General features: G+C 45.2%; 2 long non-coding RNA genes across 2 annotated transcripts in view; both read right to left on the bottom strand.

The window, feature by feature from the left end:
* LOC307225433 overlaps window positions 1-21,438 on the bottom strand; it is a 180,651-nt gene that overhangs the window by 78,807 nt on the left and 80,406 nt on the right. The window lies entirely within an intron of this gene.
* On the bottom strand, window positions 16,445-19,328 carry LOC307225388. The gene is made up of 3 exons (XR_013842962.1): window positions 19,223-19,328; window positions 18,437-18,515; window positions 16,445-16,476 (listed from the first exon to the last, which is right to left on the bottom strand). It is a non-coding gene; the product is annotated as an uncharacterized lncRNA (long non-coding RNA).

The raw sequence follows: 21,438 nt of genomic DNA, 5'->3' as shown, positions 1-21,438 counted from the left end.
TAACTCCTGCCCTGTCATTTGATAGAGTGCCCACTTGCCTTCCTTCTTGACATGGAATGCTCTCTATTGGAGTCTCCAGGTCCTGTACAAAGACCATAAGAAGGGAGAGCAGCGACCTTGAAGTTCCCAAAAGCTGTTAAGCAAGCAAGCAAGCTAGCACACAGGTCACCTCTTGTTTTTGTACAATCTTGTTTGTCCTCAGTAACCAAAATTATATTACCAACATATACAAGCAGAAAAGTTGTTTTCCTTCATTTGCAAGAAATCGTACAAAACAAAGTGGCACTAATAAAGAAAAGTTCCAGGGTGGTAACAGAAAGCAAACTAAAAATGCTTTTGCAGTTCATCAGAACTATCCAGTAATATCAAGTTATAGGAAAACTGGTGCTATTAACAGATGGTCTAGATGGTTAATTGGTTCGGCAACTTCCATTCACATGACGTGTGATGCTAATTATTTCCCCCAAGAGTTAAATGATAACTAATCAGAGGCAGCTACAGGAGAGCTATGAGATTCAGGTGAGGGTCAGATGCCTTGTCAATCCCAGCAGGTATATAAGAGAACGCCCATTTCAGAGGAGAATTCTCTGTCTGATGTGCTGTCTGGTCCAAGTCTAGTTTAAAGACCAAGAACCATTAAAAGGGGATCAGGGGCCTTGAAGTTGTCCATCAACAATGAGCATGCCCAAACGTCATCAGGTCAAAGCCTTCCCCACCATAATGAGATGCATTGTATTTCCATTTCAGCCTGTTTGGCATGGTGATTAGAGTGTCTGACTAGGACCTGGGAAACCAGGGTTCAAATCCCCACTTGGCCATGAAGCTCACTGGTGACCTTGGCTCAGTCACTGCCTCTCAGCCTTACCTACCTCACAGGGTTGTTGTGAGTACAATATGGAGAGAGGAAACCCCATGTTTGCCAGCCTGAGCTTCTTGGAGGATATAAAAGGCCAAATATAAACGTAATACTACTATTAACAAAAATCAATAAATCAGTAAATCACAGTAGTTATTTCTATACTTGCATTTATATGTATAAATTCGCTTACAGTATATGCTAATTTTATGCAAATCTGTATCTTCTTTTTGGATGACGCATTTCCCCTTTTTTGGTGATGCAGAAGTGGTTGAAACCTTTCGCTGCTCAGAGAATGATCACAGGCCAGGACTTTGTGGGTTAGGAGATGGCAATCACAAACATTCAGTTTCCCAGCGTTCTCTTGATCATGAAACAAGGATATAAAAGAAGGTTGCTTTTCACTTTAATTATCTGCTGCCTTCACCAGTTTGAGCTGAGTCTGGAGGCAAAAGTTTCCCCCGTCTTGGGCATCAGGCCCAAAGGGAAGAAGGCATCTGTATGGCTTTCAGGTCTGCGTGCTTTGTGCAGAAGTGAGTTGGTGTTGGCTACAGCTCATTTGGTGCAGCCTGTGAAGGCAGCAATAGTAAAAAAATATATGAGGATGGGAGAGAAAAGGAGGTTGGGAAGCTGTGTTTTGCAAAAGTGATTTATCAGGGTGAAATACACAAAGTGCCTTTGCTTAGTCAGTAGCAGCAGATCCAGCTGTCTGCCCATGGTGCTCTGCTAGCTACGAAATTTTCAAGGATGGACTCACCCACTCTCTCCCATGTGTAATGGTTTCTGCGGCAGTAAACATGGGATAGGAGAGTCCTCAGAGCAGCAGTCCAGGTCAAAGTGACTCACGTTGCTATTTTATATCCCAATGCATATGAATGCAGGATGAATCCATAGTTAAGTAGTAGAGCACATGTTATGCATAGAGAAGCAAGAACTTCAAAGGTTCTTCTTTTTTTAAAGGGAACTAGATCTAGTTCAAGTTCAACATGTCCGAAAAAAGGAACTAATTCCAGTTCACTTTTGTCCCTTAAGGAACAAATCTTTTCATGTTCAGTTCACAGTTCAGTTCAAGTTCCTCCAGATAAGCCTTGGCAACTCCCCCACCCCAATCATTAAGAATATTATAAGCTGCTAAACTGAACCACAGAAATATACTGGGGAAGACTAAGAAAACATCCAAACACACACAAACACTGGAATGGGAATTGTTTTATTTCTTTTCCCCCCCAAATTATGATCTTCAGGTTTAAAGGCCCAAAGAGTCAGAACAGTAAAAAGCACATGGAACAGAATGAACTTGAAGATGAACTAGAAATCATTCAGAGTTTTACCCCCCAGATGAACTTAATTCACACTTGGTAATTATGAGAAATGCTTCCATGTGCAGTTCAGAGATTTTTGAACTACAGGTGGCGACCATTTAGCACGGGGCTCAATTGGCAGAGGCTGGATGGCCATCTGCCATGTATTATCTAGTTGAGATTCCTGCATTGCTGGGGGCTGGACTAGATGACCCTCGGGGTCCCTTCCAACTTTACAATTCTATGATCGGCCTATTCCAGCTTGGCCAAAGGCCAGGGATAACTGGAGCTTCAGTCCAGCAATATCTGTAATATAAATCATGGGTGTGGAGACACAGATTACGATGCTATAATGTTATGCAGAAACACCATGTTCTGAAAACATCTCGTCTGGCCTTTAATTTGTTAAGTTGCATCATGAGCCATGTCAAGTCACTGCAGCATGAGTCACATTGAGGTTCACATGCAAACCCACATGAATCTCACAGGGCAGCGTTGCTCAAGTCACTAGCTGTCAGCCTGTCCAACTTTGCAAGGTTGTTGTGAAGCCAAACGCCTGCTTTGAACCGTTACAAATGTGATAAAGAAGGAATAGGAAGAGGTGTTGTCCCATCTCTCTTCATTTGATGAAACAGTTTTACCCTAGGATTATCTCAGGGGGAAAGGAAGAGTAAAAGACGAGGGAAGGGAGAGACTAAATTGCAGTCAGATCACTGTAAAACAGAGGCACTAAAAGTGAGTCTGAACAGCTGGAAGGGCGGTAGAAAATGCCAGTGGAATTCCAGACACTTGGGATAGGATCCCACCTACTTTCCCCCCAAATCCCCTTTAATTCTCTGGATCATTTTCATAGGCCCTTGGAGGGCTGGCATTTGAAGTATCTGCTTCCTCTCTTGCGGGAGACTCGGTGGTAGCAGTAGAATATAAGCCGGTAGGCACTTTGGGGTCCATTTGTTCTCACTTCTCCACGGTTTCTGTTCAACAAGCTGAAGTGTGTTTGTGTTTGTGACTTCTGTAAAGCGTGAACTGCACAGCTGCATTGAAAATCAATGCTGGGAGCTGAAAAAATAGAGGCAGAGAGAGGGAAAGAAGGAATGGATAAATATTAGAAAGCAAGGGCAGGACAGCAAACTTAAGAAAGAAGCAGCTTTATTTAAAATAAAACAAATACAGCTCAGTTGGTTAAAGCTTGGTGCTGATAACGCCAGGGTTGCAGGTTCGATCCCCGTATGGGACAGCTGCATATCCCTGCATTGCAGGGGGTTAGACTAGATGACCCTCAAGGTCCCTTCCAACACTACAATTCTATGACTCTATGAAATAAAAACCTCTCACAAATACGTAAAAACTGCCTCACGTTCAGTTTTTGTTCAAGAACACCCAAGATCCTTTTTACACATGCTGCTACGCAGCCAGATATCCCTTATCCATATCTGTACACGTAATTATGATGATGCCTAACTTTACATTTCTTTCTGTTGAGTTTAGTTTTGCCAGTTTCGGCCCCATTGTCCATTCTGCCAGGCAATTTTGAAGGACAAGGATTCCTTCCACCCCCTTCACCTAAGGGCTTGTCCACATTTGAGCACTATTTAGCTGCTAATCCACTCACCCCTTCAAATTAGACCAGAGTAGTCCACTCCCGCATGTATTTGAAATTGTAAATGAGGAGCAGCTTTGGTCTCTTCCATTCATACCAGGAGGCGTTCCCTTTTGCGGCTGTCCTTGCCTTCTGATTGGTCAGTTCTATTTTGCCAATGAAGCACCAACAGGGCATTCATGCAGCTCACTGTGTGTGCACCTTGCTTTCTGAAACTATTTCCCTGCCCGAGAAGTGCACACAGTCCGGCAACTGTAAATTTGCTTGTGCAGTTTTCTGGTTTTGTGAGGGATCAAAAGAATTTACATATATGTGGCTAAGATCCTGCCCTGCCCTTACTAGCATGCTGGAAAAGAAATAAAGCCATTATAAATTCTCAGCGCACACTTTTTTTACATCACTGCCCAATATATCTGATGTGGAATTTTAAAAAATGTGGTTTGCTTCTATAAAGAAAGCAGCCACTGTCACAAGAACAGTTACTCAACCTGCCTACCCATTATCATTTTTATTATATATATATTTTAAACTCATTAATGAAGGCATTTAAGCATGCCTTTCCCTGCCCAGAGTTACATATGTAGTGGTTGGCAGCCAGCGTGAGCGAGGGGCTCGTATGAAGGCTGGATCGATGACTGACACTTTCGTCCCAGGTTTAGATCTGAGCAGAAGATTGCATGTTCCTGTAGAGGAGAAGCATCATCTCTTTTATCTGTGTGTCAAAAAAACACAAGCACAGAGAATGAACGTGGCAGAGGAGGGCAGATGCGAAGAGCACAAGCAAGAGGATGACAAAAGAGACCGAGGGCCGGAGAATTTTGGAGAGTTACTTTATCTTAAGTGCTTTGGCTCTCCACGCTGCTTGTGTATTTTTGGCCTGCGGAAGCGGAGAAGTCGGGCAGCTAAAAATAGGCACTTTTCTGTCCCAAAGTGACTGTCCATAATCCATCTGGGGTTGACTTTTTTTGCGTGGGTGCTGGGGGCAGGGTGTGGTGCGGAGGGGAGCAAGCCTGGTCTCCGCCCTGAGCTGTCTGGTTTTGCCTTTGTTTGTGTCCCAGCTCTTGCAAGGACAGGAAAAGGCCTGGAGGCTGCGGAACAATGGCTCATTCTGCTGGAGTCAATGCCTGGTGCTCAGCGATAGGGAAGCGGGCAAGTGGCCAGCCTGCTGGCATTGGGTCTCACCCCCCCTCCAGTCTCCAACTGTATGAAAGGGTGAAAGGAAGAATAGTTATTGATGCCTTGCACAATGCCATCCCCCCCCCCTGCAAACCAGACAGCATCCTTTTCTCTTAACTGGCCAGTATGATGTGGAAGGGGAGAGAACAGACTCCTTTGCAAGACAGTGAGAGCCTGTATAGAAGTCAGGATTGACTTCTTATAGAGCGCAGAAAATGGGCATAAGAAGAAACCCAAGAAGACCAGGCTGTGGCTCCTGGGCTAAGTGGCCGTTAGAGAAGAGCTAGAGGTAGAAGGGATAGCAGGAAATAAAGTTCATGCACTGGTTATAAACATTTGGGGGAAGTGTACATGACCTCTCCAGAACTAGAACTCAGAACTCCAGCATTGGCACAAGAGATGCAATATTTAAAACAGTGGGGTTTCTGAGCATATGCAGAGAGTCACTTGCCACTGGGTAGCAACAGCAAACATTAGGGGTGAAGGGGCAGAGCATCTAGGATGGTGAAACTATGAAGATTTGAGACCTGGCACTTCAAGTTTAGAAATGAATGCAAGAAAGTAAGAAGGAACACGTTTTGTGTGTTGTGCAGAAATTATTAGAAGGGATACTCAAGTCACTTGTGGATCCTCTACTGCTGCTGCTTTGAAGTGTGAGAAATGACTCTGAGCTTCTCAGAGTCCACCAGATAGGAGCAATGGACAGATTCCTTCCTGGGGTGAATGTGTTGCAAACTGGGAGAAACTGAGCATCTCCTATTGATAATATGTGAAACTGGTATAGGAAAAAAAAACTGCTTCTTTTCCCTTATCCAAGAGCCCATATCCTTAAGTGGGTTCCCTATTGGTAGGAGAAAATAACAGAGGCCAACCAGAGAATATTGAGAAACAAAGCAGCTAGTAAGCCTGATCTTTATTAAACTGTTGCAATAGGGTCCTCACTCATCACATGCAGGAGGGAGGAGGAACCTAGAACAATGGTGCACAAGCCCTTATATAGACTTTTGAAATTGATCACCCTGTAGCTCAAGACCACCCCAAAAAACATCATACATACATCACAGAAGTCTACAGCAGAAATCCTGTTTGCCAGGATATCTGTTAATGGTCACTGATTGCTTTACCTGGGTGGGCTGGCCATTCTTTTGTGTTGGTAAATACTTTTAGTTCCTGAATCCAGGTCACAGGTTCACCCTGTTCATACACAAATATGCCCTTAAGACAGGATTTGTAAGCAAAATGACAAAGGGAAGGCTTTCCCCATTTTCTGCCTCCTTGCAGAGAAATATATTGAGGTCAATTTGGGAGAGACAAAATGGTTTGAGGATTGCTCTCCTGTACTATTTCAGACACGTGGTTTATATACTTATGTATACATTTATGAATGTTTATTTTACATTTGGGACCTTTGAATTCTTGTAGCAAAACAAAGAGACAGGCTAAGACTAGCTGCAATTGAAACCCTGGAGAGCTACTGCTAGTCAATGTGCGGGCAGTACTGAGGTGGATGTGTCAATAGTCTGACTCAGCCTAAGACATCTTTCCATTTTCCTATGGTTAGACTCTTGTCTACTCAAAAGGGTGAGACGATCTCTCTTTCCAGAATTTGAGTCCTTGCCTAAGCCTAAGCCCAGTTTGTGGGAAAATCTGTTTACAAAGTCTATCTCTTTCATGCCTTTTTTAGAAGGTTTTACTGGAATGTCCCAAGCTTGGTCAACGACCGTTCGGAGCAGAAAGGATTTCTGCCACCCAACATTTATGGTCTTGACAGGATGACTCGCCGGCCAGTGACCACTGCGGGCGGAGAGCAGGCAGGGGAGGGGGGGGGAGGGAATGAGGCTTGTTAGACTTTGTGCTGGGGGGACCTTTTTCCAACTCTTCGCTCAAGGTCTCCGATGGGTAAGGCCGAATTCCTGCCAGAAAAAAAACCCTTGTTTACTCAACTGGGAGCTGACACATTCAAGGTCTTTGCTGAGTCCATTTTCCCACACGCAGCTTGTTAGCTGCATTCCTGGGCTGAGGGGGGACTCACAGCAGAGTCCAAGAATGTGAGGGGGCTTCTGTCAGGCACCCGAAGGCATTCCATAGCCGTTCTACACCAGACGGCTGACATGGCAGGCATGTGACACTCAGGCAGAGCTGTGGGGGCTGATTTGCAGGAACTCTTGTGTAGCCAACATGTGTTACACTGTTATTGGGCAATGGTAACCTTTTTGCTCTCTGTTGTGTCATGGGAAGGCCCGGCCTCTACTGCCCCAGTCTTGGCCAAGCCATTCCCATGATGCTTCTAAAACTCCCAGTTCTCCTTCCCTGCAAGTTTACCCTTTAGGCTAATCTGACCATTTCTCTCTCTTCATTTCTCATTTCCCCAAGCTTAAATTCCGTTCTCCACATTTCCACATCAGTTTTTCTTTTCTTTTTAAAGTCATCATGAAATTTCACCAGTGTGAATTTATCCCAATAGGCAAAAGTTTCTTTGCAACTTTTCCTCATATACAAATTTTCGACAAAACAATGCTCCCTAACACAATGCATTTGTTGTACAGTGGTACCTTGGGTAAACTTAATTCGTTCTGGAGGTCTGTTGTTAACCTGAAACTGTTCTTAACCTGAAGCACCACTTTAGCTAATGGGGCCTCCTGCTGCTGCTGCACCGCCACTGCACGATATCTGTTCTCATCCTGAAGCAAAGTTCTTAACCCGAGGTAATATTTCTGGGTTAGCAGAGTCTGTAACCTGAAGCATATGTAGCCTGGAGAGCATGTAACCCGAGGTACCACTGTATTTCATTTTCATGAATATATGCATTTTTGCACATAATACTTGGTTGGAGAACTATATTACAAAATTCAAAAAAGTGAAAAATTCAAAGGGTGGCCTGTGTTTCAGTTTGCAAATTGTTTTGGAAAGAGCAAATTAGCTTTTTCCAAATTTATCCCCTATCTCTACATGCTGGGCAATGAACATTTTCATGTAGATTTGTGGTTTTCTTAGTCAAATGCAAAGGAGTAGTGGGTCTATTTTTAATATATATATTTCCTAATCTTATACCTTGTACTCTCCATGAAGTATTTTTGCACACACACCTTCTCATTTCACTTTGATGACATAACTTACAGAGATTCTTGAGATTTTCCTGCAGTTAGCAGTACAGATTAGAAGCTCCTCTTTGATCAAGTTTCTTACTGTTGAGCGTTTGTCTTTAATACCAAGTGAGCCTTTGTACAGGTCAAACTGACCTGTGCTTCAGCCAGTAGCTGAAAGCACCGGGAAGCTTTTCCAAAGTAAGTTTACAGAACACATTGCTACGCTTATGTCAACTGCAGTGTCTGATCCAACTTGTGTTACGCAGCAGGGAGCCTTAAACTTGGACTTTCTGAGATGGATTTGCTCACTCATCCACCGCCTCTGCATGGTGGCCAGTACTCTTCCTAGGTCTCAGCAGCACTAGCACTCATTAGGGAAATTATACAAGATCACAGTGCTTTTCCTGCTAGCCCAGAATTCTGTGCTCTGACTGGTGGCGGTTCTGCAGAGCCCTCACAGATCTTTTTAAATAGAGATGCTTCTGCATCGGCCTGCCCTCTGACACAGGCCTCTTGGCATTCTAAAGATGCCTACCCATCTTGCCTTCCACAGTCTCTGTCAGGGACTGGGCAGAGGAGTAATGGTGGAGACCGCCTCCCCAGCCTGACCCTTCCAGAGAAGAAGACAGTTCAGAATTACAACAGGGGTTTGAGGGAGGTCACAGCTCAGAGGCAGATGAAGGGGAAAGCTGGGAAATAATGGGAGAGGAGGAAGAAGAAGCACCAGCTGACAGACACAGTGTCTTTAGAAAGCATTCCAGACCCCCCCTCCCCAAACCTGGTGAGCATTGAAAGTAGGAGAGCAAAGAGCTCAGAGGCAGAGGGCCCTTCTCAGCACCCGTATTGATGACACTTGAAGGAAGAGAGGGAGGGGTGGAGACTCACTCGGGGCATCGCCATTATTCTAAGGCTGCATTTCCAAGCCTCTCTCTGTGAATATTGAATAAAAAGCAACTGGTAAGAACTTTTCCTTGTCTTATCCGTTCCTGGCAACCTGCCGTGGGGGCTGGCTCCTCTGCCACCTGACAGACTCCGATCCTCAGCTTCTTGTTAAGTTTACTCTGATGACAGCCTGCTTCCTCGAGAACCTGTTCACACGAAGATATATATAAGGGACTGACTTTGGTCTTTCAAATTTCACTTTTGTTTATAACACTCCTCCATTTTCTTCTAGTTGTGAGGGTGGGGGATGGGGAGGGGCCTCACAATTGAGTAGCCTAGTGCCTCTCTTCATCTAAACCTGGCCCTGCCTGCGGTGCCCCCTAGACTTGGCCCCAGTGGCGTAGCAGGGGGGGCACAGGGGCAGTGGCACAGGGAGCAGAATTGTTGGGGGGGGACATCAAAACCTGGATGGTGCTGCTTTGAATACAGCTGCACACTTCCATTGCTGGCCTCTGTTGAAAATGGCTTCTCCGTGCAAAAGAGGAAGTGACCTCTCCTGATAAAGTAAAGTAAAGTAAAGTAAGTAAACTCTTAGTAAAGTAAAGTAAAGTAAAGTAAAGTAAAGTAAAGTAAGTAAACTCTTGTTTACTTATCTCTGCGGCTGCATTCTCCTGGGTGACATGGATGCCATTAGGCAGTTGAATACGCATGCATACTCCGTCTGTTTCTCTACCCTCAAGGAGAAGCCCAGGTTCCTGATGCCGGTACCATCACATAGAGTCATGGAATCATAGAACTTCAGAGTTGGAAGGGACCATGAGGGTCATCTAGTCCAACCCCCTGCAATGCAATACTTTGCCCAACGTGGGGCTCAAACCCATGACCCTGACATTAAGAGTCTCATGCTCTACTGACTGAGCTCTCCCAGTTGTTTGATGCAGCTGGGAATCAGGAAGTCCCAATGCAAATGTTGTCTCTGCCATGTACTCATTAGGTGGGGTCTTTAGGCAAGACCCTCCCTCTCTTTTTCCCCTCAATATGGGTAGGGTAGCCATTTTTGCACCCCCCCAAAAAAAAGAGGGTGTAGATTTGCATAGGATAATTTATGGGTAAAAGTAAAGGTAAAGGGACCCCAGACCATTAGGTCCAGTCGTGGCTGACTCTGGGGTTGCGGCGCTCATCTTGCTTTATTGGCCGAGGGAGCCGGCGTACAGCTTCCAGGTCATATGGCCAGCATGACTAAGCTGCTTCTGGCGAACCAGAGCAGCACAAGGAAACACCGTTTACCTTCCTGCCGGAGCGGTACCCATTTATCTACTTGCACTTTGACATGCTTTCGAACTGCTAGGTTGACAGGAGCAGGGACTGAGCAACGGGAGCTCACCCTGTCGCAGGAATTCAAACCACCGACCTTCTGATCGGCAAGTCCCAGGCTCTGTGGTTTAACCCACAGCGCCACCCGCGTCCCTAAAAAATTATGGGTATCGATGCTAATTTAGAAATAATGAACATGATTTCAATAGAAACACAGCATGTTTCGCAGTAGTGGGGAAGGCAGTGTCCAGCTGAAGAACTCCAGTTGGAGTTCTGTCAGGCCACAGCATTGGAAATGGTTGAGAAATCATTCTTTGCTTTGCTGGCTTTTTCATTCAGTTCATCCAGGGGTTTCAGCCGCTAGGTTCTACTCTGTGCATGTGTGTGTGTGCGCATGAGGGTCTTGGTTATGCTGTAGCAATTTGGGGTCAGTGTGCTTGTTTTATGAGTTGCTGGTTTGTTAATATTTTATCCGTGAGTATATTGCATTGGATATTAATGTGTTTTTTTTGGTGCAAATTGCTTTGAGAGAGTTTTACTTTTCCAGGTGGCATTATTTATTCATCGCTCCCATTTATGGACCCCTCTTTATTGATGAAGATCTCAGGGTGGTTCATGATTCATCCTAAAGGCAATGAAATACAATCCGTCTCAAGATCATCACTAAAACATGAAAATGAATTAAAACCTGCAATTTAACACCTAAAAGCAATAGCAGAACAGAAGACAGATTAAAGCAGCTACTCCAACCTCACATGAACATTGAGATGTCTCCAAAGCCTGCACGAATACAGGTGTCTTAATGACAAAAACCCCACAAGTAGGATAAATGACCTACTTCCAGGGAAAGGGAGTTTCGCAAATGGGGCCTAAATGTATTTTGAATAAAATAACTATGGATGGGTGAGTCATGTGACCTGCACCTTGCTCTCACACCCCAAAAGTGCTTTTCCCAGGGCAAGAGCATAGCACCCAAAAGGGCTGCTGAGTTCTGGTGCGAAAAAGTGGGGTGCCCCTTTTTTCTGGGGCCACCTCTCTGGAGGGGCAAAAATGGATGGAGGTAGATTAATACTCCTTGTTCTGTTTTCACAGCTGCCTCTATAGCATATTCACACTGCAAGATTACTTCAGTTCTTCGTCTCAGTCTTTCACTACCCGATGGGGTTGGCAGCGGCTGAGAGAAGGAGCAGGACCATGCCTTGTTCTGCTACTGTTTGTTTGTTTGGTTTTTCAGGCGCTTCCGTCTCTGAGTTCCTTTCCTCAATCCAAGCACACGAGGTGCCAAGGGTTAAAGCGCATTGGCTGTTGGCAGATGGTGGGAGCGAAGGCAAATCAATCCAGACTTGCGGGAGGAGGAAGTGGGGCCCCTCCCTTGTGGGCACTTTGGGAGGGTTTTTTTTCAAGCCTCGCCAAGTCCGCACCCTCCTTGGCAGCAGTAGCAGCAGCAGCCCACACCAAACTTGAGATTTGGGTTTGACTGGAATAGCACCACAGAGGTTCTGTTTGCCCCCCCCCTTGAACAACAGCAGCAAAAAAAAACCCTCTGCTCCTGAAAGAGCCTCTAAAATGGACTAGGGTGGTAGAAGCAGAGTGAAATCCTTAGCAGTTTCCCCTCGCTTTGCCTTCCTTCCAGCGACACTAAGAAAACAGCCTGGGGACCTCACAGAGCAGACCTCAAGGCAATAAACAACTATTTTACTTTTAAAAGACAACTGAAGGTGGCCCTGTTTAGGGAAGTTTTTAATGTCTGACGCTGCATTGTTTTTAATATTCGGTTGGAAGCCACCCAGAGTGGCTGGGGTATAATTATCTATCTATCTATCTATCTATCTATCTATCTATCTATCTATCTATCTATCTATCTATATCTATCATCATCTATCTATCTATTTTGCACACAGAAGATTCCAGGTTCAATCCCCAGGCAGGGCTGGGAACACCATGGCATGGGAAGTTTTCCTTCTCTCCTTCTCATGGGCATCGTGGGCATCCAATGAATCTTGGAAGATTCATGGCAGATAAAAGAAAATACTTCTTCATAGTTAACCTATGGAACTACCTTCCACAGGAGGCAGCGATGGCCACCAACTTGGATGGCTTTAAAAGAGGATTAGACAATGTCATGGAGGGGAAGGCTATCAGTGGCTGCTAAGCATGATGGCTAAGCTTCAAGAGTTTGGAGGCAGCAATGCTTCTGAATCCCAGTTGCTGGATACCACAGGAGGGGAGATTGCGACATATTGCTTTTCGATGTTGTGAACTGCCCTGAGATCTGCTGATGAAATAAATAAACGCATATACAGTGGTACCTCGGGTTAAGAACTTAATTCGTTCTGGAGATCCGTTCTTAACCTGAAACTCTTCTTAACCTGAGGTACTACTTTAGCTAATGGGGCCTCCCGCTGCCACTGCGCCGCTGCTGCGTGATTTCTGTTCTCACCCTGAAGCAAAGTTCTTAACCTGAGGTACTATTTCTGGGTTGGCGGAGTCTGCAACCTGATGCATCTGTAACCTGAGGTACCACTGTAATTGTACTCAAGTCCTCTTTAAGGGTTTCCCAGAGGCATCGGGTCGGCCACTGTGTGAACAGGATGCTGGGCTAGTGTTAGGGACTGGACTGAGGAGGAATGGTGGAGACTGCCCCCCCTCCTCCTGCATTTCCCAGAGAAAAGGGAGACAGTATAGATTTGGTTCAGAGGCTGCAGAGGGTAGGATGACGGCGCAGGGATGACATATGTCAGGAGAGACGGAGGGGGTGGGACTTCCCTCGGAGCAATGCCATTACTGCAGCGGAGAGGCACTTCTCAAAGCCTCTCTCTGTAAATATTGAATAAAGGGCTGGGTAAGAACTCTTCTTGGTATCTGCTCCACCGTGGAAGGAATTGGATTCCATGAAGCCCATGAAGCTAGATGGGCCATTGGCTCTGTTGGCTCTTATGTTCAGATGTTACTGAGGGACCATGGCTCAGTTGTTGAGCATGTACCTTGGATGCCTAAGGTCCTAGGTTCACAATCCCGGTCATCTCCAGATAGGGCTGGGAATATCCTCTTGTCTGAAACGCTGGAGAGGTTCTGCCAGTCAAAGCACATCATAATGAGCTAGATGGACCCAACATCAGTGTGAGATGGCATCTTGTGTTCTCTCTTCTCTGTGCAGGCAAAGAAGCTCAGGCACGCTTGGGAGGGGAGGGGGAAAAGCAGGAGTTCACATGGGACCAGGTGATGTGGGATGAGCTCCTTCCAGGATTTGCAGACACCGAAAGGCCTTTCCCCCAATTCATCTGCCTTCCCATTTGTATTTTATTTGAAGGGATGTTCCTCCTTGCAATCTGTTAGCCCTTATTCCAGCACATCCTGGTGCCATGGAACATAATGGATGTCCCTTATCTCAGACACCACAACTGCAGACTGTCCCCTCGTTGTTGTTTTTCAAATTGTATTCCTTGTCTCTCTCTGTGTGTTTTGCTTTTGTGTTTTCACGTCTCTCCTTGCCTAGAGTAAAGGGGCTTAAGCATCTGTCTCTGGCAGCCTTTTCAACTGCCACAGGAAATGCATGGAGGTCAAGGGCCAGCCAGCAGTCCCTCCTCTGGGATTTGAGGAAGGGGGGAGCCCTGCACACATAACGCAGGGCCTTGTTTAACTCCGAAGGGGGGAGAGGGCCAGGCATTTCCTGTTTATGCGACTTACAGACCCCAAGAAGGGGGGGGGGGAGGGAGGGAGCCGGGATGGGTCTGAGTGGCTGCAGCTCAACCGAAAGCAATCTCAGCGGCCTGTTGTGGGTACACATGCATGTGTTTTGGCAGGGAGGCAGGCTGCCTCGCTGTCTCCGATGAAGGACTGCAGCTGAAAAGCCTCCTTGTGACGGAGGAGGGAGGGATCTGGCATACGACTGCATCCTAACCTCTCTTTGTCTGATGTAGTTTATTTCAAACGGTTCTCCAACTTGGCGACCTCCTGAATTTGCTGAGCTGCAATTTGGTTGCTCGTTTTTCCAATCCACTTTTACTCCTTTCCGCAGCAATCTGCTGTTTTTTTTTTTTTTTGTTTTTTTTTTAAATCCTCATGGAAATCTTATCATGAATTTGTCCTCATATATAGGCACCCCCCTCCAATTATGCACGTCCTACTCATGTGCAACCACGATACATGTGGCGCTGGGAAATAAAGAAATCCTCACTCAGCCATGAACCATGGGCCAGTCACCGCCTCTCAGCCTAACCTACCTCACAGAGTTCTTGTGAGGATAAAAACGGGGAGGAAGAGAACCATGTATGCCTCCTTGAGGTGCTTGGAGGAAAGGTGGGAAAGAAATGCAAAAGATAAATAAGTATTGACTTAATGTTCAGTTCTTTCCCATAACAATGAGGACTAGAAACTAAAACAAATGCCTAGATTCTCCAAATTCTATAGAAGCTACTCAGTGCCCTATAGGAGGCCACCATTTCCTGCTCCTTGTGTGTAGCTGTGTACCTTCTTAGAACTCTGCTTTTTGCAAAAGCAGCTATTGATTTTACTTATTTATTCTGGAGGTTTATATATCCTGCCCTTCAACGAATTCCCAGGGTGGCTATTGTCCCAGAGGCTGTGGCACAGATTCTAGTGCTGCTGTGTGGCTCAGTTTTTTTTTTCCAAAGTGCGGATACTACAGTTTAATTAATCTTAAAGGTCGAGACCTGGGTCAGATTCTCCAGGGATGAATGTCCTTCTTCCTGGTACAGAAAAACTGGGTGTTTTTTGTGAAGAAACCAGAAGCTTTCTTGTTAGGAATCACAGGAAGAGAAATTAATAGAACTGATCATAAACTTTTTCAATATGCAGTGACTGCGGCAAGAATTTTAATGGCTCAAAAATGGAAACAAGAAGAATTACCAACATTGGAAGAATGGAGACGGAAATTGATGGATTTTGCGGAACTAGACAAACTGACAGGAAAAATTAGATACCAGAAAGATCACAAGTTCACACAGGACTGGAGAAAGTTTACGATTTATCTGGAAAATATTTGTGATGAACAGACAACGCTAGTTGGTTTTAAAGAGGCTTTGTGATGAGAAAGGGTATTGTGGGAGGGATAAGAGTTGTAAAGTTTAATTAACTGGCAATACAATTATAAAGGAAATGTGAAACAGATATAAAATCATGAGGATTGTGGAGGAAGCAGGGGGAAGTCCAAAAGAATTTGACATGATGGTTGATGTGAATGTCTTATTTAAATTTGTAAAAGAAAACTTTTCTAAAAAATTAATAAAAAAAAAAAAAAAGAAAAACTGGGTGTTTGTCTCTCAAGGGCTCTGGCACAAAATATTGTCGCAACAGGGCTCCCTCAAGCAAGTTGTGTCTATAGATTTTTCTTTGTTTATCTTGGTTTGAATGTGATCTTGTCTCTGTCCTTGGCTGCTGTAGGTATCTGGGGGAGCGGGAAGAGAAAAGAAATGTTGGCTTGGGACATCAAGCCCTGGAAAGAGTGGAGAATGTAGCAGTGGAGGATTTGAAAAGAGAGGCAATAAATAGCACCAATTGAGCAAAGACGTCTCTGAGCCTGTCTGAATAACTGAGGCTGATTGGTTCTTCTAACTTGGGGAATGAGCAACCTGTGGCCCTACAGATGTTGAGAGACTATAACTCTCATCAGCCTAAACTAGCACAGTCAGGGATTGTGGGAGTTCCAGTTAGGCTACATCTGGAGTGCCACAAGTACCCCATTCCTCTTAGAGCTTCTGAGCAGCTAAAATAAATCAAAATCATCACTTGCAACACATAAATAGCTACCGAAAGTGCAAGGAAAGCGATTTCCACTTTTGACCCTGGTGTGCCTTGGGGTTTTCTACTAATGGGAGGTTGACAGTAATCTAGACCCTCGAAAAACTAACACAAATGGTTTCGATGGACATTTTTCTACCCCAAACTAAATGCCAGTGTATCTCGACGCCCAGCAAAGTGATGCGTATTGTGTCAGGAGAAGAGCAACTAAGTGTTTGTCTGAAAAAGCTGTGTTACATTTTCATCCTAAATACATTAATATCGGCTCACTTTTTAAAAAAATCTGTGGCAAAAATCAATAGGTTTCTCAGAGTATTTTTTTCCTCCCAGGCTCAAAAGCAAATTCCATCAGAGCATTTAAACCTGCAACACTGGATCAGGTTTGTTTGTTTTTAAATCGTTTACCCCAACAGGTTACAATGGCTGGGACAAAATAGCACCCAATGTGTAAAATTCAGCTGGTTTTCTTGGTTGGTTGGTTGTTGTTGTTGCTGTTCTAGGCTTTTTGAGAGAGAGAGAAAGAAAAAGAGGAAATGTTAAACAGATCAAATTTGAGAGCATTGACCTGGTTAGCACATAACACTGAACCTTGGTTTGTTTGATTGTCCAAACACTGCCCAGTGACTAAGCTATGGTTTGTTTACAGCCAACAAACCACAGTTTGAAGCCACGACTTGCTGCTGGCTTACAAACCTTGGTTTCTTTTAATTACCGTTTGGCATTTCTGGACAACAGCCATACGAGAAATACCGTATTTTTTGAACCATAACACTCACTTTTTCCCTCCTAGAAAGTAAGGGGAAATGTCTGTGCTTGTTATGGAGGGAATGCCTATGGGTGGTGGTGGTGGGGATCTACTGCAGTCGTGAGCAGAGGATCCATGGTTCCCCTTCCTTCCCTCCTCCGTGGCTCGCTTTGAAACAGCAAAGCGGGAGAAGAGCCGCTGAGTGGGGAGGAGAGAGGGACAGAGAGCCTGCTTCTTTAAAGGAGCAAAGTGGGAGAGGACAGGAGCCACTTACACGAGTGTAAGCGGCTCCTGTCCGGTTGGTTCCTTTAAAGCAAGCAGGCTCTCTGTCCCTCTCTCCTCCTCACTCAGCTCGCTACATAGCAGCAAAGTTTTTCAGCTTGCTGAGCTGGGAATGAGCGGGGAGGAGGGAGAAAAGCAGAGCCTGCTTGCTTTAAAGGAGCAAAGTGGGAGAGGAGAGAAGCCTTCTCCTCTTATACCCCTCTCCTGCATTATTAGCAGCATCCTTCTCCACCCACCCCACGCGTGCTTCTTCTCCCCTTAAACCCCTCTTCTGCATTATTAGCAGCATCCTTCTCCACACACCACGCGTGCTCCTTGTCCCTTGAGTGCTTTTCCTTCCCTCCCCACTTAAAACGTGGTTACAAAGCATGGATCCACATGGATCCTCAGGAATTTTGCACTGGGTCACCCCAAATTCACCATCAGATCACATAGCATGTCCATGGCTACATCTTGCACCAAAAAAATCACGCACCCACTGTTACCTGGGGCTGCAGTGGTGCAAAAACGTGGTTACAAAGCATGGATCCACATGGGTCCTCAGGATTTTTGCATTGGGCTACTCCAAACTCACTGTCAGATTACATGTCTGTGGCCACAGCATGAACCACAAAACTCATACATCTACTGTTTCGTTTAGAATATTTTTTTTCTTGTTTTCCTCCTCTAAAAACTACGTGTGTGTTATGGTCGGGTGCGTGTTATAGAGCGAAAAATACGGTATGTAAAATAACTAAGCAAGTATTAGACATCACCCCAGAATTGGCCCTACTAAACATCTTCCAAGACACCAATGCCCATTTACACCACAAAGCACTCCTAACCCCTACCTACTTTCAGCAGCTAGAAACACCATAAACAGACACTGGAGAGACCTGTCAGGAGTAAGCATGGACCAATGGTACCAAATAGATGGGAAACAGCCCTACTAGAAAAATTAACCAATAAACTGAAACTGACATGGGGACAAACAGAAGAAGATGCCTTTACCCCGGTATGGCTCCCCTTTATCACGTACACAGCCCAACAAGACAGTGACAATAATCCACCAACAGCATATAAATCAATATGGCTAACCTGATCCAAAACACCCACCCACCCCACTCACACTCAAAAACAAAGATCACCGCAGCCAATCACAAACAAACAAACACACCTTAGGCCAACCCCAACCTCTCTCACCACCAAAGGAACACAAATGAACAGCAGAGAACCAGCACGAGTAACACTGACACCAAACCCTACATACATTAAGCAAAATAGAAACATCGCCACCCGACCCCACCCATCTTCCCCCCTCCACCCCTTTTCTTCCTAATGTCTCAACAAATGAAACTGATTTGTAAAAATGTTACATGGAAAAAATACGAGAGACATTACACATACTTCTGTAAAACAAGAAAATATTTAATAATAATAATAATAATAAATTACCGTTTGGCATTGCATGTGGATCCAGCATCCTTCTTTAACCATGCTTGGTTTGCCCATTCCACCATAGGTGCTCTTCAGTCTGCAAAGGTATGAAGAAAGCGCAGCTGGTGAATGAAACCAGTTTTGGAGAAACTGCCCATGGTTTGTTTGATCCTCTGTGGGCTGGCTTGTGTCTTAACGTTATGCGCAAACCAGGCTGCTGTTTATTACTGTGCAGGTGACAACACCCTAGAAACACTGCATAGTAGGTCTACTTCTGTGTAAATTCTGCAATGAAGTGCATGGGATGAGTAAAGGCACCCCCAGGTTTAGCTTATTTGCATGACTGACTGTACCTGTTGGCCTTTCGAAGTACCCAAAAGTAGCCTACAGAGTAAAATACAATAGTTAAAATTTAGCAGTGCAATAAAATTCAACAGTCAGTGAACTCCTCACCAAAATGCTCCCCAGCCTGGAATCACAGCATAACTAAAAACAGCAGTTCCTTTTTATCTCCATATGTAGGAACACACAAAGCTCCCACAGAAACCTCCATACATGAAAATAGAGGGACAGCCTTCTGATAATTAGCCATTTTCTCCTGCTGGTGAAAGTTGTTAAGGGAGAAGGGTGGTTTTGAGTTCCATTGTGTGTGCCGCAAAGAGCAAGAAAAATTGTAAGTGGGAGTCACTCAGGATGCTTACATGAGCCAGCTGTTTAACATTCATGCAGCAGAGAGGCTCCGCTTGGAATAGCTTTGATTATGTGTACAAAAGAGTAATTAGAGTGCACGAAGAAATAACTAACCTGTGTCGAATGGTTGCTCTAAAAAGGTCCTTCTGAAATGACAGCTGTCATCATAGTATCATAGAATTGTAGAGTTGGAAAATATGCCACGGGTCATCCAGTCCAACCCCCTGCAGTGAAGGAATCGCAGCTGAAGAATGCCTGACAGGTGGCCATCCAAGCTCTGTTTAAAAACCTCAAGTCAAGGAGAGTCCACCACATTCCCTGGTAGGCCATTCCACCATCAAACAGCTTACTGCCAGAAAGTTCTTGCATGGTGAGGCCCCAAGCCCCACCCCATTTCTTAGATAATGAAACACATGGACACCAATATTTTGGGTTAATGGGATAAGTAAGGCCATAACTTTATTGGTTACAGATGTGAGTGGTGTTGGCTTAGGCCAGGCATAGGCAAACTCGGCCCTCCAGATGTTTTGGGACTACAACTCCCATCACCCCTAGCTAACAGGACCAGTGGTCAGGGATGATGGGAGTTGTAGTCCCAAAACATCTGGAGGGCTGAGTTTGCCTGTGCCTAGCTTAGGCATTGGAACCGAACAGACTATATCTGACTCCTGCCCATCATCCAGGTAGTCTCATAAGGGTCAACCACCAGTAGGGGGAGCTCTGTTGATGTACATCAACTGCAAGCTCCCCCAGGGTCACCGATGGGGTCGTGGCATGGCCCTAGCCTATACCCAGGCTTTGGACAGGTTCCACACCCCCGGATCCCTTTAACGGAATACCCTTAAAGAGGAGGGGCAGGTGAAGGTCACAACCTCCCCTCCCATAAACCAGGTTTACCAATTCCTAGGTAGGCCATTCCACCATCAAACAGCTTACTGCCAGAAAGTTCTTCTCCTAATGCTGACTCAGAATCTCCTTTCTTATCATTTGAATCCACTGGTTCGGGCCCTACCCACAGGAGCAGCAGAAAACAAGCTCACTTCGTTTTCCATGTGACTGCCCTTCAGATATTTTAAGATGGCCATTGTGTCACCTCTCAGTCTTCTTTTCTCCAGCTAAACATGCAGGAACACATAACGAAAGGTAGCATTTTTTGTGGTGCATGTGCTTCAGCATAGCTTGAGGTTCACTTTAATTGAAACAACTTGATCATCTGTTCCACTCGCCCCTATTGTTCCACGCCACCCTAATCTCCAAATGGTGAGAGGCTCCCAGTGTTATGTACTGAAGTTCTCACCCTGGGCCAGCAGGGGGATACTGTAGATAGTTTGTTTCCACATAGATAGTTTATTTCCACATATGCAAATAAGGAATTGAAAGTGATGTTCAGTGATTGGATAGTTACAGAAAATTGTTATTGTTGCATTGTAGTGGAGCTCTATACAAGCAGGCTGGCTGAACCATTCAGTTCAGTTCTGGTCTGTAAATAATCAAGAGCTGTTTGAAGAATCGCTGTGTCGTCTGATATGTTCACCCACAACTTAACACCCGGGATTCCAGAACTTACAGAGTGCAGTTTCCTTGGAACGAAAGCCAGTGGAGATTGTGGTGTCTTTAGGATACACGGTTTGATTTACACATACAGTCGTACCTTGGATCCCAAACGCCTTGCGAGTCAAACGTTTTGGCTCCCAAAAGCCGCAAACACGGAAGTGAGTGTTCCGGTTTGCGAACGTTCTTTGGAACCCGAATGTCCGGTGTGGGTTCCACGGCTTCCAATTGGAAGCAGGAGCTTCCTGCAGCCAATTGGAAGCCGTGCCTTGGTTTCTGAAAGTTTTGGAAGGTATGACTGTATATACAACCCAACCATAGGATGGAGAGGCTTGTGGCATTAACACCCCGACTCAGGCTTCCTCAAACTCAGCCCTCCAGATGTTTTGAGACTACATCATCCCTGACCACTGGTCCTGCTAGCTAGGGATCATGGGAGTTGTAGGCCAAAAACATATGAAGGGCCAAATTTGAGGAAGCCCACTCCAACTGATCTTGCTTTTCTGCTAGGCTTCTAGGTATGCCGCAAACTCAGCTTTCACAGAGCAAGAGAAGATGTGTTCCACAGCAAGTATTCAGTATACAGCCAGCTTCCAAGCTGTGTGCTAACTTCGCAAAGTAATTCAATGACAGAAGGATTGGGTAGCAGAGGTGATGGGCAAGTTCTCTGCCTGAGACCCTGGAGAGGGACCGCCACTCGGGGTAGACAATACTGAAGTAGATACTGAGCAAATAATCTGACTTCATATCTAAGGACAGGCCATAGCTCAGTGGTAGAG

This window comes from Podarcis cretensis (assembly GCF_951804945.1).
Source record: "Podarcis cretensis genome assembly, chromosome: 10".
Taxonomy (NCBI): domain Eukaryota; kingdom Metazoa; phylum Chordata; class Lepidosauria; order Squamata; family Lacertidae; genus Podarcis; species Podarcis cretensis.
The sequence above is the reverse complement of the archived record's forward strand: the minus strand, read 5'-3'. Positions and strand labels throughout refer to the sequence as shown.